Source organism: Staurois parvus, unplaced genomic scaffold (genome assembly GCF_062004578.1).
Source record: "Staurois parvus isolate SC_StPar_1 unplaced genomic scaffold, SC_StPar_1.0 ptg000327l, whole genome shotgun sequence".
In the NCBI taxonomy this organism is placed as follows: Eukaryota; Metazoa; Chordata; class Amphibia; order Anura; family Ranidae; genus Staurois; species Staurois parvus.
In genome coordinates this window covers 2,795,376-2,814,620 of record NW_028318123.1, presented here as the reverse complement: position 1 = coordinate 2,814,620, position 19,245 = coordinate 2,795,376, and positions in this window count along the sequence as shown.

Genomic DNA, 19,245 nt, shown 5'->3' with positions numbered 1-19,245 from the left:
CTCCTAGTGGAGGTGTTCGGGTCAGTGGGAGAGTGGAATAATAGGAGGAGGTGGTGGGTGCCATAGAGGGGCGAAGGAAGCAGTGAGGACACAATATACAAATGTTTAGGAGGAGCAGAGGGATATAGTGAATGGATTTTGGGAATGGAGGAGAGGAAAATGAGGAGTAGAAGAGGCATTTTGGGGGTGATGATAGTAGTAGGGAGATGATAGCAATGAGGGGGAGATGTGCAAGTTTTGGGGTGGAGCAGAGGGGTAAAGAAATGGGATTTGGGAACAGAGGATAGTAGTATGAAGAGGAGTGTATTATATAAAGGTACACAGAGTGGGACTCAGGCATGTAAGAGATGTTTCCCAGGGTGTTTGCTTGCAGTCTGTCCAGCATGCAGTAGAGTTTCTTGCTGTTGTGTCTTTCTCCTGCTTTAGTTCAACTGCTGTGTTTAACTGCTTCGCACTTTTTCGAAGCCGCACTCCGTCAGAAGCAGCACCCCCATCAGAGACTGTGCCCCCCATCAGAGATCTCCCCCATGAGCTGATCTGAATTTATAGGGAGATGCTCAAATGAGCATTCAACTCCACCCCAGTTAGAAGCTGATAAGGCTCACATGAATAGTGGGGGATGTCTCATAGGAACCAGGCTACAGTCGTAAACTGGGTGCAACTGGAGGTGAGGACTGCTCAACATACACACAAATATAAATACACCATTTGTTCTGAATATAACAGGAGTGAAAGCGAGTTTGAGTTAGGAGTGGAGGTAGGAGAGGTGCATTTACCCAGGAGGAAAGCAGCAGGAGTCAATGCGTTTGAGTTAGGAGTGGAGGTAGGAGAGGTGCATTTACCCAGGAGGAAAACAGCAGGAGTCAATGCGTTTGAGTTAGGAGTGGAGGTAGGAGAGGTGCATTTACATTGCATATGTGGCATTGCAATGTATCCCGTATAGACAAGCCCCTCCCACTCTTACTACAGTGTAGCCCCACCCACAGTTCGCAGTGGGACTACGCGCACCACATTACTACTCTACTAAAACTACCCAAAGGCACCCTCTCTCTTCCTCACTTCCCTTTCTTTCTCAGCCCTCTCTCTCTCACCCCCTACCCCCTCTCTATCTTACCCCCCTCTTACCCCTTTCTTTCTCTCACTCTCATCCCCCCCCCCATTGAATTTATTTTGTTTTAATATTTAGTTTGATTTAACAAAAAATTGTTTGCATTTTATTGTATTTATTTCCATAAAAAGACCCACCAACATCCTCAGCACCAGGCCCATGATGCTCTTAGTCCAGCCTTGTTAACACCATACAGCGGTATACAATATGTACCCCTACTCATATATAAAAAAGTCCACACAGATGGCAAACGATGTTGTACACAGTCTTGTAATAAGAGAAAAATCAGCACACATGAAACTTTGTCTGTTTAATAGAGATCTAGACCCCGAACATTAAGAGATCAATGGTGCTTAAACGTGGATCAAGCCCAATGGTCATCAGGTCACATTGCAGCAAGGATAGCCAGTTCCTGAGCTCCTCAGCCTTCTATTTGTGATGGTAGCTTCAGATATTAGCTGCTGTTGGCCAGTAACAAACTCATGCCAAACTCAGGAGATGTGCCTCACCCAATACTGTTAAAAACATGATGCATTGTATGTTTTGATATTGTTTTTTTTGTAACACGTAACTGTCATGTGATATTATCTGCCCTCCAAAAATACAATTCCTACCTCCACACAGCCAAATAGACCTATTCTATCACTCTTATTAAAGGATAAGTTCACCTTTTAACAAAAATTAATAAATGCACATTTTTTGCAGGTAAAAAAATGTGCATTTATTATTTTTCTGTTTCTGGAGCCTGTAAAGCATTGCACCAGCAGTCAGCAGATCGCTGGTGCCATGCAGGTCTCCTGCAGACCTGTCAGTGTATATGTGTGCTCGTATACTTCGTACAGGCAAGTGGATACTTACTGACAGGAAGACTCAATGAACTACCATAGAGCTCCACTGAGCCATGGTAGTTCATTTACAACTACAAGCCGACAGCTGCAAAGGCTGTCAGAACTTGTAGTGTTTTCAGTCGCAGAATACTGTAAATGAGTGACGCGGTCAGGTGGGTGGAGCCCTGAACTAGCATGTTTTTTAAAAATTGTAACAACTAGCAGGAGGGAGAAGATCCCCAGCTAGCTGTCACAACGGGATAAGGGAGGGTGCTGAGACCAGTCTATTTGTAACATTTACATGTTACACCTTGAATATCGGTGTAACATGTAACATGATATGAAAGGTAAACTTATCCTTTATCACCCTCTCATGCAGTCCCCATCAACTCTTTTCTACCTTTAGCTCTTTACTTCGTCCTTCCCTGCCTCCACCCACTAGCACATTCATTGCCCAGGAGATCACAAATCACTTCAAAAACAAGACTGATACAATGCGCAAAGGGATCTCCACTGTACCGATATCTCCCTCACTTAACAGTCCATGTCCACCAGTACACTCAATACTTCCCTCATTTAACCCTGTTTTTATAGAGCTAGTCACAAAACCTTTTTTCTAATGCCCACCTAACCATCTGTGCCCACCCTGTTCGATTGAAAAAAATATAGTCACCCTTTTTCTCTAACATAGCATTAGTAAAATAGCTGGCTCCACCAATCAGGACTGAAAAAAAATGTTTTTTGGTACATGATCCCTTGCCTATTAACCTAGAAAATGGCTATTAATGTTTTTTTGTTTTTTTAATGTGCAGTAGTGTTGACAGGTCCCTTCTCAAATTGAATCCAGGTATATTTAGCTCATCACTAGTTTTGAGTTCCTGCTTGATTCTCCAGCTCCCCAGAGTTATTATAGACTACATCTCTGATATGTACGACCTCCAAATTTGAGGATGAGTTTGAAGCATCTGGCAGTAAGGTTAAATGCTTTTTTTATGCTGCCTGTACTTCCTCCTAAGCATATAATTTCCCTCCTGCATTTGCTGCCACCTGCCCTTCCCTCATTGTGGAATGATTGGCAGCATTTTTAAAATGATTTTTGCCACACTCATCCTCCGCAGTGCCAGCACCATAGCCTTTCTTCTCAACTCCAGCCTCCAGCACCTCAACCCTCCTTCACCTATCGCAAAATTAGATGAGAAGCAGGAGACAAAGGGCTTGCTGGTAACACTAATAAATAGAAATGGCTGCTGTGTGCCCTTGAGGAGGTGGAAAAAGGGTGCAGCCCCCATCCAACACAGACTTCCTCTCTCACAATTGCAACCTCCAAAGAATATTTGGGGAAGGGGCAAGCTGCCTCCAGCTATAGGACTTCTTGCTGCTGCCTGCCCTTTACCAAGGCCATAAAGTCCACCCTTCCCCTGTGTTATGGTGGGCAGTCTTTTTTTTATTTTTGCTGCACTCCACTTTTAGACAATCCTTGAGAACGCATTTATTCAGGGAAGCCTACCCCACCTAAAATGTATACTTGGGTCATCTCCATCAGATCATCCTCTGCAGCTATTACCTTTTGTACCACCTCCCCCTCCCTTTAGTTTGCAAGCTCCATGGGCAGGGCCCGCCTATTCCTTCTGTATTGTACTGTATCGTAATTGTATTACTGCCAGTACCACAAATCTCCTCCTCGCTTCCTGTACTGGAATTAGTAGAAGAGGAAAGTGCTCATTAGCAGTTCTCCAAAAAAAAAAAAGCTGCTATGTGCCCTTGAAAAGGCGCAGGAGGGAAATGGCACCTTAGCAGGCCTCAAAACACCTCTGCTGTTTTGAACCCTTGAAGAGGAGAAAAAGGACCCATTAGCAGCACTATATAAGAAAGTGGCTGCCCTGCACATCTTTTGCCGTTTACTTGTTTTACTGAGGTGCTGCTTCCATTGAGCTCTGTGGTGCAGAGCAGCGTGTGTTCTTATGCAAATGTTGCTTAAAATGCTGGTGCTTTTGCTATGATTGATAGGGTGCAGGCAGAGACTGTAGACCATAATAGTGCTTTAGGCAGAAAACATGTTCAAAAAACATCCATGTGCTGTCACTGGCTGGCTTCTGCCAAACACATACCTGAAGCCTATATTAGTTATGTTTTGTGAATTTTGGGTTACAGGGATGAACGTTGGTCTGAAAATGTGGGGTTGTGGTTCTGAAGTGTTTTTGTGTGCACTGTTTTGCCATTGAAAAAAATATTTAAGAAAATAAAGTGTGTTACTGCAAAGAAATAAACTCACAAACTCAGGCATATTACTGTTGGGTTAAAAAACAAAGCCAATGTCCTCCATAGCAGTGCCCGGCTCCCCATGCCCTTTGTTTGATAACTCCTTGCCCCTTGTCTTGAAAATTGCCAAATTGATTTTTAGAATTTAAGATTTAAGGACTTCAATGGGGTTTGGATGTAAGTTGTAGGACTTCACGATTGGGTTTGATGAAACAGAATCCAAACACATTCACTCATCCCTATTGCTAACCTCCACATTACAACAGGATACAGATATTACATGGAGACCAGCAAAAGGAACACAAGAGTTCTGCAGATGACAGCTTAGCACTGGAGCAGCGCTAAGCAACATGGGATGCAAGAGAGTTGAGTGTCCAGTCTCTTCTTTAAAGCTAAATGGTAAATTTTACTTATATGATGGTATCTCTTTAAAGTGATACTGCCGTTGCCAAAAAAAAAATCCCCAAATCAGTTCCATGGAAAAGAAGAGGCATTATACTTGTCCAGTTGCACATGTCTCAAGTTTTTATTCTACTACAAGTTAGTATAAGTACTATGTTTATGTCCCTGAAACGGTCATGTCTGCAACTTTGAGTACTACTTTTTTAACATTGCTGTGAGTTCTGTGTACTTTATATCTGATTTAAAGGAAGTTATTTGTATGATACTGTATAAAAGTAGGGATGAGGTCTGGGTCATCCAAACTTCAATCCAAACTTTGGGGTGTTTGTCTGACCATCAAGCTGTACCGCCAGCAGGAAGTCATAAATTTAGCAACAGTATTAGTACTACTAACTAGTAGTCCAATGTCTTAGCAACCTGTAATACATTTCCAGCTCCTATACTGGATATTCCTGGACAGTATCTGGATGTAAAGAAATGGATAGATATTTGGTCAATGACAGCCAACATCCCCTTGGGGTATAGCTAGGACTGTGAAAGAACCAAGGCACACTCGGGCCATCTAAGGAGTGAATGGTGTGGCACTGCAGCGAATGGTGGGTGTGGACAAACTGCAATAACAGAGGTTAAATAAAACTTGAGCCTCCTTTTCTCTGGGTCATAGATATGTAATGCATGGAGTGCAGGGATTAAAAGCGTTTTTAAATTCAGTTCCTTAAATAATGTTTAAAGCCAAACAAAGCACACTTTGAACAATATTTGAAGGACGGATTTTTTGTAAAGCTTTTTTCCACTGATTTTCTCCCAGTGAGTGCCCAACTACTCATACACTTTGCTTGGAAATCTCTTGCCTATAAGCCTTGAAAATGGCCAGAATTGATTTTAAAGTTTCATCTCCAATTAACTTTACTGCGTTTGGAATTAACATTTGAACTTAGGAGTGTTTTGGTGATCATCCTGCAAACCAAAGCCAAGGACATTCTGCTGATCATTATATGTAAGATCCAATATGCAAACATACAAAGTGTCTATATATTAATTAATTAATTAATTGATATATTATTTCTTATATTCTAGATTTTCAACAAAAGCAATTACAAAATAAAAAAACGAGGAATATGTTACTTTGAAACTGTTCCCTAAAGCTGTCAGACTACTTGGTATAGCAAATATAAAAACAATGTGGTTGGCATTATAACTTTCTGGCAAATTGGGCATGTAACAAATGAAACTGGTAAACCCAAAAGTACATAATTCAGCGTTGTTTATTGAATTAAAACAAGCATAACAAAAACATATGTCACATAGTCTGAATGAATGGTACAGGAAACGTAGGCCCCAGATAGCAAATTTACAGCTACATGCTGATTTAAGGGATTATCTAGGCTAGATGTTGGCATTCTTCCTCCTGCTTCACAGCATTGAGTCCGGAATGTTTTGTCATCATCCAAAATGTCTTCATTTGTAAAACCTGGTAAGCACAAGACAACACTGTGATAACAATCCATTTTTATAAAATAAAGTATTTTGGTGAAAATATTAAAAACATAAAAAACAGTAAGAAAGAAAACATCAAAAATGAGCAAGAGCGGTGTTCTACACACATTCCAACAGCCAGAGAATGGTTCACTAGAATGAACAAAATAGAGGAGATGGCAGAATTGATCCATATTGGTTCCATTTTAAAACAACCGAGCAATACAAGAGTTATTTCTGGTAGATTACTATATTCCTATGCCATGAGTTTCACACTTACCTCTCATTTTCTAGGGGATAAGACACATTTGTATCAATTTGGTGGTGGAGGGAGGAGTGGAATGGGGGCCCCCCAACCGCCTTTCCTTCCATTCCCTCACCTCTCCCTTTTTTTTCTCCCCCTCTCTCCCTTCCTTATCTTTCCCTCCCCCCATCCCTCTTTTTTCCTTTTCTATTCCTTTCTCTTTTTCTCTCTTCTGTGGCAACTTTATTGTTCCCATCAGGAACCACCCTTTAGAGGTATATACAACGCACTATAAAACAAAGAAAACGTAGCTAATTATTCTACTACATGCACCAAGATCACTGCATTATTTAAGTAGCAACTTTGAAAGGCAATAAAATGTGCATGAAGTACAAACAATCACAAAAGTTGGTGTATCTAGATGTAAACTCAAACTGGGTTTCACAAACAATTGCTTTCTTTTTTTGGTTTCTTTTCACCTTTTTTGCATCCTTTGTTGAATCTCAGGGATGCTGATCTTGTGGAGCATGGTTGTGCTTCTGTTGGTAAGCACCCAGAGTTTCAGAGGCATATATATATGACTTGAAGTTGTGGTAGCTCTTTGCATGTCTACCTTGGACTGTACCTGTACAGTGTCAGCACAGATACGTGTAGTCCCAACCAGGAACATGTGACACAGGGTGACAATGCATGGAGCACAACTTGGAAAAGGATGTCACTCCATAACAGAAAAATTCCAAACAAGGACCTTCATCACAAGATCACCAGGCATTCTTTTAACCAGTTTAGGACACTAGGCGTGCTACACATGCCCCCCCAAAATTTCTGCAAAATATACAAGGTGTCTATAGTACCTTCTATTCGTCTGCCCTGCTGCCTTCCGCTTTGTGAATCATAATATCAGTGTAATTTTATATTTCAATAATTTTTATTGAGTTTTTCAAGGGTAAACACAGGAAAAACAGGGAAAGGATAAATGATTCAGTCATACAATATTATAATAGACAAAATATGATTGATCTTTTTGTTGTAATTCCGTTGTTGGATGGATGAGGTGTTGGTTTTGTTTTAGCAATATCATCACAGGTATTCGTGTATATTTGATGAACTTTTTTGGTGAGATTTCGGGAGTTATGGGGGGGGGGGGGGTATTGGAGAGGAGATGGGGGAGGATAGGAACGAGGGGGGAAAGATCTAACTGGGAAATTGAGGAGATACCAGTCTTGGTATGGGATATGATTTTGTCTCTTGAAATGTCATCAGGGTTGTATAGAACATTTTGGGTGTTTTAGCCATCGGGTCCACTGGGTGTTGAATTTGTGGTAGGAGGAAGTGTTAATTGCGGATAGTTTTTCCATTTGACATTGGGTGTTAAGGTCTATAATTAATGAAGTGATTGAGGGGGTATTATTCGTATTCCATAATCTAGTAATATTAATTTTTGCTGCAAAGAGTATGTGGGTAATAATTGTTCGGGAATGGGCGGAGAGTTTCCCTATTCCAATGTGAAGTAGTGCCAATAAGGGGTTCGGGACTATCGGAAATTTGTTTATTTCGGATATTAATTGGAATGTAGTATTCCAGAAGGATCGAAGTGACTTGCATGACCATAAAATATGGATTGTTGAGCCTAGTTCACCACAATGTCTCCAGCATGTAGGAGCATGTTTCGGATAGTAAATCAAGAGTTTAATCGGGGATCAGTGTAATTTTAAATAGAACAAAGAATAACATTTTATTTTTTAGCTTATGTTTTTAAACCAATACTGTTAAAAAAAAAAAAGGTGCATGCTTTTGTTTTCTTGCTTTTTTGCCTAAGGATTGCATAAACAAACTCATGTTTAAAAGAAAGTTTCACAAAGTCTTGCTTGCCCTTAAAAAACTGAACAGGCATTACTTTATATTAAGGAATTACAAAGTTGTCACCAAATAAACAGATCCTCAGCAGACAATTAAAAATTGCTATGGTCCATAGGGGGTGTACAGGTGTGAGAGGCGAAGCGGTTAATGAAAGCTGCATATATAAAATGTTTGAAAACAACTTAGAAATTACATGTTGATTACAAGATGCTAAAGCTTATATGAGATTATACATCAGTATACATGATATGGACACAAATCTATCTGTCGGTTTGGAAAATTTGCTGTGATGCCCAGATATGTTCCACTGTGTAAAGCCATTTGCAGGGTACATCAGTCACACTCAAATAGCAATTATCATAAATAAATGGTGAGCCATTATTAGAAATGCTATGTCTGATTATTAATTTAACATAGCACGCACAAAGCTGTGTTAGATGCTTCCCATCTGCTAATACATAGATAGTGGTGAAGCCACCCCTGAAATGTTAGCGTCATTTATTTATAGTCAGTAGGTTTTGATATTAAAGGTTGTTAATTTTACAGTTGCTCTACATGTTATTGTTACATTATTGTCTGTCACCACTACTGCTTGTAGTTTACACATTACCACTTAGCAAAATAATCCAGAACCCTTATTACTGTTATTTAGACAATTCAAAACTGTACCTTTTAGTCAGGCCACACATTCCATCATCAGCCCTCACAGCTTATATGGAGGAACTTGAAAATCAGATGAATTACAGCTGGTTGAAAGTGAACTAGAAAAGAGTTTCTTATGGTGCTTGGCAGTCACCAAACAGAGGCCAAAACTGAGGCTCTGAAGGTACTTGGTTCTCATCTGACAAAGCCTAAAAAGGTCTGCATCCTTTAATTGAACAGGTAGCTTAAGATATACAAGCCTGTCAGGTCATCCCTTCAATAGGCCATTTGGCACCAATGCTAACCCTGGTAAGCACAATGTGCAGTGTGTACGCACTGTGCCGCATGTGCAAGGATACGTGCACTTCTGCATACAGTTGTATGTACTGTATAACCATGGCTATATGTGCAGAACAGCAAGCAAAAGACATACACATGCCCAGGTGCCTGAACCAACTGGCTAACGTGTCCAGTTTTGTATTCCCTGATAAGGTTAGTCACTTATGGGCTAGGTCATCTTTGGTACCAGAAAACAGGGCTGGCAGTCAATTTCCTGTGGTTTCTGGAGTACTTATGGTTTGGAGTAAAGGTTAGGAGAGTGAAGGGAGCTGTGTGCTGTGGTAAGGTGTTTTCCCCAGAGTAGGACTTCCATGTTAGATTGGTCATTATGACTTTCTGTGTCACAGTCAGTTGAAACCTGTTATGGGCGAAAATGTTTATAGCAAGGTAAAAGATAGCTATAGCAGTGGAATGGACATTATTTTTAAACAAAACACCTGTGCAAATGTGAGCAGCCCAATCTGATAAAAATGAAATATATTTTGTGTTAGAAACCTACAGTAATTCAAACCACTTTGTTGTGGGGATTTTTTAATGCAACCTGAACTTACTGGATATTCTATGGTACTATGAAGTGGGATAAGGAAGAAGGAGATGGTCAGGTAAAGAAAGGTGCTTGGCACCCTGGAGGAGTCTCTCTAGGCAGCAAGGGCTGAACTAATCGGAGTCTTTCCTGTGGCCTTACGTAGGAAAGTTCAGGAGTGCATAACACATATAGTGCAGGGTTCATGAGTGTATTACGCACAGAGTGAAGGGTTCATGAGTGTATTACGCACAGAGTGAAGGGTTCATGAGTGTATTACGCACAGAGTGAAGGGTTCATTAGTGCACAGTTCACAGAAAGCAAGGTTCAGGAGTACATTAGGCACAGAGTTCAGGCTTCAGGAGTGCATTATACATAAAATGCAGGGTTCAGGAGCTCGTTATGCACAGGGTGAAGGGCCCAGGAATGCGTATCTCACAGGCCAGTTTACAACCAAGAATGACCTTCCCCCAAATTTCCTTTAAACCCCTGAGTACAGTACTTTCCTTCTATCCCCAAATCTGCCCTCTCCCCCATCTAGATAATACAAGAGAGAGGGGCTGCTGCAGAAGAACAGCTACAACTTACAGCAACAGAGTGGGGACTACAGGCTGCGGGTGAGTGCTTCAGGATGAGCTGCTTCTGCCAGATTAGAACAGTTATATAAATCCTCCACCCCCTCCTGTTCTTTCATAGGGATAGTGCAGGGCAGGGAGGGTTCTGTGGGAGCTGCTAGGAGGAGTGTGCCAGGCTTTTGTGTTTACAGTGGTGAGTAGTGAGCATAGGACCAGTGCCAGAGGTGGCAGAATGGAACTCTGGAATTCTGCTGCATTCTGGCTGAAAAAAGCTCTGCATATTAGGCATTGCTGCCTACTCTGGAGTAAGGCGACTAATTCTAGGGTCATCATTTATGGTTAACTCTAAACTGATAGAGTAGAAAGGTGTAAAGATTTTTAATTTGGTCCCAATTGATCATTTTTTGTATCATATTCTTTTGCAGGCACACACAATTTTAAGACTTGACATATTTACACAACACAACCACATCTTTTATATTTTACAAAAAACTGGAATTATATTGTTGTTTTACTACAGGTAAATATACTGTGCACTTGTTGCTTTAGATCTGAGGGGAAATGAGCTGAAGCTCTGCTGATTTCTTCCAATCATGTGCACGCAAAAATGTTGTTTTTTTTTTTCCTTGCATGTTTCCCCCAGATCTACAGCAACTGCACTTGTAGTGCACTTCCAAACGCACTTGGAGTGCACTTGCAGTGCACAGCCTATTTGCCTTTAGTAAATCAACCTCATTGCGTTTGAGTGCACTAAAATAAATATAAGTGTGGTTTTTGTGTAACTACCATTTTTTTATTCTTCAGGCCATCTTCTATCAGAAAAAATATATATATTATGTGTGCACAAAAAAAGGAAATTAGACTAGCACCCAAAAGATTAAAGCAGAACAAAATGTGAACACTTTAAAATTGCAAGTTGAAGATACCATATGCATGCATACTTGCATGTTTATGTTAAATTTTGCTTTATCCATATTTTATTTGATGCATTTACAATTTTGCAGCATCTGTTTATTTACTTCTTCAGCATTAGCAGGTGATGAAGGGTGTCTGATGGAAGGAATGTAATTATATTCTTAAAGAAAGCTCTTTGATTGTCAAGAACCAGGCATATAATAAGGTGACTTTATCAGCACCCTAAGGCCAAGCCATAGACGAGTCAAAAACGTTCTGTCAATCAAAAATTGAAAATGGCATATACGTTTGTGCCATCATTTGTTTCATTTTTATAAACAAAATCCAGAATGTTTGATCAGTCACTTTCAATTACAACATGAAATCACATTTTACAGCTGGCACACTAAGTATACAAAAAACGAACAACCAAGAGTTTTTAATCGGTTTTCGACTCATCTATGGCCTGTCTAACCCTCCCTCACTCCTGCTGTTTAATTAGCCACTTATACAATGTAGCTGTCTATCAAATGAGCAAGCAAAACAGGGGGAATAGGAAGAGTTTCATCTGTCTTTGTAGTGTTGTGCTCTACCCCTTATGTTATGCTTTGCCCCTTATGTCATTATGGTCCTTATAGGACCATAATGACATAATGAGGAAACATTGACCTCTGGGGTGTGCAGTCAGCAGAGATAAGGCCAAGAGTTCATAGAGCATTTTAGATGCTGTTGATATACCTGCACAGCAGCTGGGAAAGCCAAAAGAAGCATCATTTTGAAAATTAACACAAGGAACATTACGTGCAAACATTACCATGTGTCCCTAGTGCTACTGAGTCCAGGATTAGTTGAAATATTCCTCCTCCAAGCTCCCCCCCCTCTATAATCATCTGGTGTGGCAGGGGTTAATAGAGCCAAAGTTTCTGTCATAAGCACTCATCCGAGTGCTGACTATGCCCACCCTTCCTATCCCCTTCTCCATTTATAGCTTCTATGAATGGAAAATGATCAATGAATGGAGGATAAGTGGATGAATGAAAGGTCTGCCCGCTTCATTCATAGTAACTATATGTAAAAAAACATGCACCTGTGCACACAACGAAATAAAGATGAAAGCAGCAAACACAAAGAGAAGATATCCCCTCTACTATATATTTGAAAAATAGGATGTGTTGTGCTACACATATATAAATATTACACATGTTAAAAATGCATAAATAAAGAACAAATACATAATAATACATAAATTGTGAAACAATATAGAATGAGTGAACAGAAAAAAGTTCATATAAAAAGTCCCATCCAAAATGTGCAAGGGAAAAATCGTTTCTTCCTGGTATCATAAAGTGCCACCACTCAACACCATTACCCAAAGTGATAAGGAGGTATATGCTTACCAGCTTCCCATGACCGCCATATAACAAGAGCAGTCATAAAATGCTTATACAATCTCCTCCGGTATCAAGTTCACATTCCAAACAGCTTCGGTAGTGCCCAGGAACACCGCCAGTTGAATTTACATAACTCAATTCACAGTGTAATGGTCCATATTAGGCAAGAGAAAAAGAGCCTTTCCATAGTGTCAAAACTTTTATAAAAATGTACTATATAAAGAAATATGCTCACATAGAGTGAAAAATGTTGCCCCAGAAGATGTCTTTTGATGACGAAACGTGTTGAGGAGCCTATTACTGACGTCATCTCGCTATAGGAAGTGAATGTCTTTGCCAGCTCGGTATTTATATTTTACATGCGCATGTTTTTTAACTTTATCTGATTGTATTTTTTTATATAATACAGGGGTCATGGAAAGCTGGTAAGCCTGTACCCCATTATCACTTTTTGATGCCAGGAAGAAACAACTTGTCGGCACTTTTTGGATGGGACTTTTTATATTTACTTTTTCTGTTCACTCATTCTATACTGCTCCATTCATACACATTTTTTCATTCATTGAAGCTATAGCACAGCGTCTATGAATGGAAAAGGGGGGCAGGAAGGACAGGCATAGTCAGCACTCTTGATGAGTGCTTATGATAGATCCTTCCACTCTATTAACCCACATCACAATGGAAGATTACAGTGGTGGGTGTAAGGTGGGAAATCGCAGGAAGAAGAGTTCAACGAAAGAATGACCCAGCAGCAGAGTGGAAATGTCACATTAATAGTGAGTAATGCCCCTTGTGATGATTTCTTTCTTTTTAATTTTTTTTACTAAATGTAGGCATTTCCACAGTGAGCCCATTTATCTGATATTCAGAATCCAAAAACATATATCTTATGCAATAACCAACATACAGAGCTCAAACACTTGAGAAGTAATAATAACAAACACTGGATGCATTTTTAAATAGCTTGTGGACCAATGAAAACGTATCACTGCTAATTACCTTTACATATTTAAAGCTTTTATCAGCTGATAAATTTAAGCTGATCTTTGCTTAAAATAATCACAGGTTCTTCTGTTTAGCAACAAACATATTTTTGTACTAAAGCAATCTGACTGTAACTCAGATGCCTCCAATTAATTTAAAAGACAGTTTGTACTAGGAAAATAGGAAGTGAACTTGAATGCCCAGGTTAAAAATGTGATCTAATTAAGAAAATTAAAACCTTTTGTTCTGAATTTCATCTGTCAGCATTGTGGGCTTCTGGATTCTGCAAGTGGCAACACATCAATCAGTTTGTATGGTATTTCAGGAAATAACACTGTCATCTTATTTGTTGATGCCATATATTTCAGTGCCTGTGTTCATATGAAACTTCTGAAACTTGCTCCCTCTTTCAGCTCAATTAATTTAAGCTTTTAATAAATCTGCTTCAGCTGTAAAGTTAAATCCATTGTTAATCCCCTCTAAGTATTAAAATGCCCTCGATTATAAAAAAGGAGTGCAAAGGTTATGAATACCGCATACAAATATGGGAACACATAGATACCCATAATACCAAATCTATTATTTCAGTACTATGCCAGAAAAGCTTAGAGTCAGCAGTTGGTCTGCATACTGCTGACAGTAATGTAAGATTCCCTCCCATTAACAGATGTTTAATTTTTTTAGCTTTTTTTTTTCATCTCAGCGATGGAAGGTCATACAGAGAGATTTTTTTGGAATATCCTTTTTTATTTAGCAACACATAGACAAAAATGTATTGTATTAATTGTGATTCTACCTAGTAAATATGGGCATTTTGCATCAGGGCATGTATTTAAAAGAGTGTTCACTTACATCCAGTTATATTAGGAAGTCATGAGTGACTGGAGAACAATGGATTGGGCATGGACCTGGCTAACCCCAGTTAGTATTTTTGTGACTAAAAGTAAGCACATATGTTTAAGTTATTTTCTATTTTTTATCAGGAAATCAATCTGCACAAATCCAAAAGCACTTGTCTTGAAAACATACAACCTCCTCTAATGGTAGCAGCAAGAGGACTTCCAGAAGGTCACCACAACTATTTCAATCCTGTCAAAGCATGCACAAGTGTCATTAAACCTCCTAATGGTTGGCCAAGGAGACATAAATATTAAGAATGAATGCATCTTCTCACACTGTTTCCAGGGATGCTCCACAACAACAGGAAGAAGCAAACAATAAAACTGAGCTTTGGGGAAAACCTAAGTGAAGCAGAGCTAGCAACTCAAAGCTCAAGCTGACTACAACCTATCCACAATTAATTTAGGCTAGGGACACTACTGCTTAGGGCAGGGTCCCAACACAAGTTAAACATCATCACAACCATCACCTTTATAGTCCGCATCACATCACTACTATATCTTGAAAAAACTTTTTGTCATATGAACTTACTGATTTAAGTGCCAAGCTGTATTACAGTAAAAGCTCACACATTTACATTGCCAAAATCCATTTAGTATTTTACAGCCACATTAAAACATATGGTACTTCTTATGTGCATACGACATTTAAAGAATGGAAAAAATTACTTTTTTTAGAGAGATTTGAACCATGAATGGGAATAGCTGATGTTAACTCTCAACACCAAAACGTAACTCCTGCTATACACAACCAAAATTGCCATCTAAAATATATAAAATACTATATGAGATATATTGTTACTGAAAATAATTCTGCTTTTCAGACATTTCTATTTCTAAGATATCTCTGCAATATTTCTGTGCTCAGGGCCAAACATCAGTCTCTATCCACAGATACTCACTCCATGTGTGGTTGCATATTAGCAGTTGCGGACAGATGAAGTCTCGGTCAGATTCCAATTTATTTGGAGAGGCTTCTCGGCTGCAGCTATTTGCATGCACCTATTAATCCTTGCTGCAGGAATATGCTAATTTGTGCTGTAGAAGTCCAATGTCCATTCCTAAAAGCCCACGTGAACTTTGCCTAACACTTCCAAAAGTATTGGTTTCTGGTGTCTTGCTGTAAACAGTGGTTTGATCCACCAGTATCCTGAAGTGATCTAAGAATAACTATATTCTTGGCAGGGGACAATTCTTTGCACTTATATTTTAGTGGCAGTCACTTTAATAGTGCACTCATATACTGCATATCATTTTTTAAGCATTTGTTTGGGAATAACACAATTGGAGGAGCAATGTTTACCCAACATAGCCACCCATATGGAAGAAAAATATATTTGAAATATATTTTAAAAATATTCTTACTAAATATATTGACATATATTTGAAATAGTACAATTTGGGCCATATTCAATATATTTCTATATACAGCCAGGTCCATAAATATTGGGACATCGACACAATTCTAACATTTTTGGCTCTATACACCACCACAATGGGTTTGAAATGAAACAAACAAGATGTGCTTTAACTGCAGACTGTCAGCTTTAATTTGAGGGTATTTACATCCAAATCAGGTGAACGGTGTAGGAATTACAACAGTTTGCATATGTGCCTCCCACTTGTAAGGGACCAAAAGTAATGGGACATTTGGTTTCTCAACTGTTCCATGGCCAGGTGTGTGTTATTCCCTCATTATCCCCATTACAATGAGCAGATAAAAGGTCCAGAGTTCATTTCAAGTGTGCTATTTGCATTTGGAATCTGTTGCTGTCAACTCTCAAGATGAGATCCAAAGAGCTGTCACTATCAGTGAAGCAAGCCATCATTAGGCTGAAAAAACAAAACAAACCCATCAGAGAGATAGCAAAAACATTAGGCGTGGCCAAAACAACTGTTTGGAACATTCTTAAAAAGAAGGAACGCACCAGTGAGCTCAACAGCACCAAAAAACCTGGAAGACCACGGAAAACAACTGTGGTGGATGACCGAAGAATTCTTTCCCTGGTGAAGAAAACACCCTTCACAACAGTTGGCCAGATCAAGAACACTCTCCAGGAGGTAGGTGTATGTGTGTCAAAGTCAGCAATCAAGAGAAGACTTCACCAGAGTGAATACAGAGGGTTCACCACAAGATGTAAACCATTGGTGAGCCTCAAAAACAGAAAGGCCAGATTACAGTTTGCCAAACAACATCTAAAAAAGCCTTCACAGTTCTGGAACAACATCCTATGGACAGAGAAGACCAAGATCAACTTGTACCAGAGTGATGGGAAGAGAAGAGTATGGAGAAGGAATGGAACTGCTCATGATCCTAAACATACCACCTCATCAGTGAAGCATGGTGGTGGTAGTGTCATGGCGTGGGCATGTATGGCTGCCAATGGAACTGGTTCTCTTGTATTTATTGATGATGTGACTGCTGACAAAAGCAGCAGGATGAATTCTGAAGTGTTTCTGGCAATATTATCTGCTCATATTCAGCCAAATGCTTCACAACTCATTGGACGCTTCACAGTGCAGATGGACAATGACCCAAAGCATACTGCAAAAGCAACCAAAGAGTTTTTTAAGGGAAAGAAGTGGAATGTTATGCAATGGCCAAGTCAATCACCTGACCTGAATCTGATTGAGCATGCATTTCACTTGCTGAAGACAAAACTGAAGGGAAAATGCCCCAAGAACAAGCAGGAACTGAAGACAGTTGCAGTAGAGGCCTGACAGAGCATCACCAGGGATGAAACCCAGCGTCTGGTGATGTCTATGCATTCCACACTTCAGGCTGTCATTGACTGCAAAGGATTTGCAACCAAGTATTAAAAAGTGAAAGTTTGATTTATGAATATTATTCTGTCCCATTACTTTTGGTTCCTTAACAAGTGGGAGACACATATGCAAACTGTTGTAATTCCTACACCATTCACCTGATTTGGATGTAAATACCCTCAAATTAAAGCTGACAGTCTGCAGTTAAAGCACATCTTGTTTGTTTCATTTCAAATCCATCGTGGTGGTGTATAGAGCCAAAAATGTTATAATTGTGTCAATGTCCCAATATTTATGGACCTGACTGTATATATATATATATATATATATATATATATACTGTATGTTGAAATGTGTTTTTATTACAAAAATATGAAGAATATTTTTAAAAATACATTTCAAATATACTGTATGTCTTTAAAAATACAAATCTACATTTTTGGAATGCATTTACAAATATATGCCACAGAAACAATTGAGTACTGTCCGTGATACTTTTTTTATTTGCAATAACAAACAATTTTAAGGACAAGCTTTCGGACAGTACTCAATTGTTTGTGTCGCAAGTGCACTAATACGGCTACAATCACCTCAAGCAAATATATGCCAAAATATATGTTGAAATGACTTTTTTATATGTTGAAAAAAATCTGAAGAATATATTTAAAAAAATATATTGAAATATATTTTGAAATAAATTGAATATGGCCAAAATTGTTGTATTTCAAATATATGTCAATATATTTGGGAAGAATATTTTTAAATATATTTCAAATATATTTTTCTTCCATGTGGGCATGCATACATAATATCCTATAGCCATAGACTGAGTACATTTTAAAGTATGCCCAAAAAATAGCATTCACAAACCCCTGTTTACAAAGCAAACATTTAGTGTTTTTGTGCATTGTTAGATAGACAGTGAACCTTCTGTGATTTGTCATGTCTAAAAGATGCATGCACTACTACTTGCATGTGTTTAACACACCATACCATGATGAAAACATTTTTTATTTTATTCCTTGCCATTAGTTTTAATGAGGCAGATCATGAATTTTCATGATGGAATATGATGTTATTATGTAATAAACAACAAAAGATCTGATATTAGTGATATTTGTTGTAAATTAGATAACTTGCTGCTAAATATGCAAAGATACACAATGGTCTCATAGTAAACACGTTTAGTTTACCTCCAGAATTGCTTACTTGTACGTTCTCGTCAGTACAGAATTAATGCGTTCAGTAACAGCAATGGCAGCTATTTCAAGAAAGTACAGCAATTGTTTTGCATTACTTAAAAAGAAGCAATCAATCTCTGATCATATGTATTGTTGAGAATAGGAAAATAAACCAAAAACTTGAACATAGAAAACCTATCATGAGAGATATATGGAGGCTGCCCCTGTATTTTCTAAAAATTATAGATACTAGGCTGTCTTGCCAATCATCTGGTTTCAATGATTTCTAAATCACTTGTAGGCAGGGGTAAACTTGTTGTCCCTTTAAGGAGGATTCAGCTTAAACTTCATTCTGGAAATGAGGTGATTTTGTATCCTGCCTGGCAGGATCCTGTATAATCTGTGGGTCAAGGCCAGCCAGCTGATGGGAAGGAGTCTAGTCAAGGTCAGCCAGCTGATGGGAAGGACAAAGCCTGGTCTCAGGATGGGTTAAAGACTTTATTTTTTTCTGTAACCCCAGGATGGGCACCCCTGCCACGGGGAACTGAGAAAAACACTTCTGCACAAAGTGGCGTTGTTATGTTGATGGATGAAGACATTTTTCTTATTTTGAACTGTTGCTATATACTACCTCATTGCTAATAAAATAGAGCTGGAGCGAGCTTGTGGCAGCTTTGAAGTGAGTAAACTGGACTTCTATTACCATTGGTAATACAAAGTGGAACATCACCCCTGTTAGGCTAATTGCTAGACTGGAATGTATAGTCAGGTTGGGGAAGGTGGTGGACAGGGAAGGAGATCTCCCCCTCTTGTCTTTGACTCACTCCATGCAAATTGTGACAAGTAACGTGGGCCCCCATGTCAAATGGGCCTCA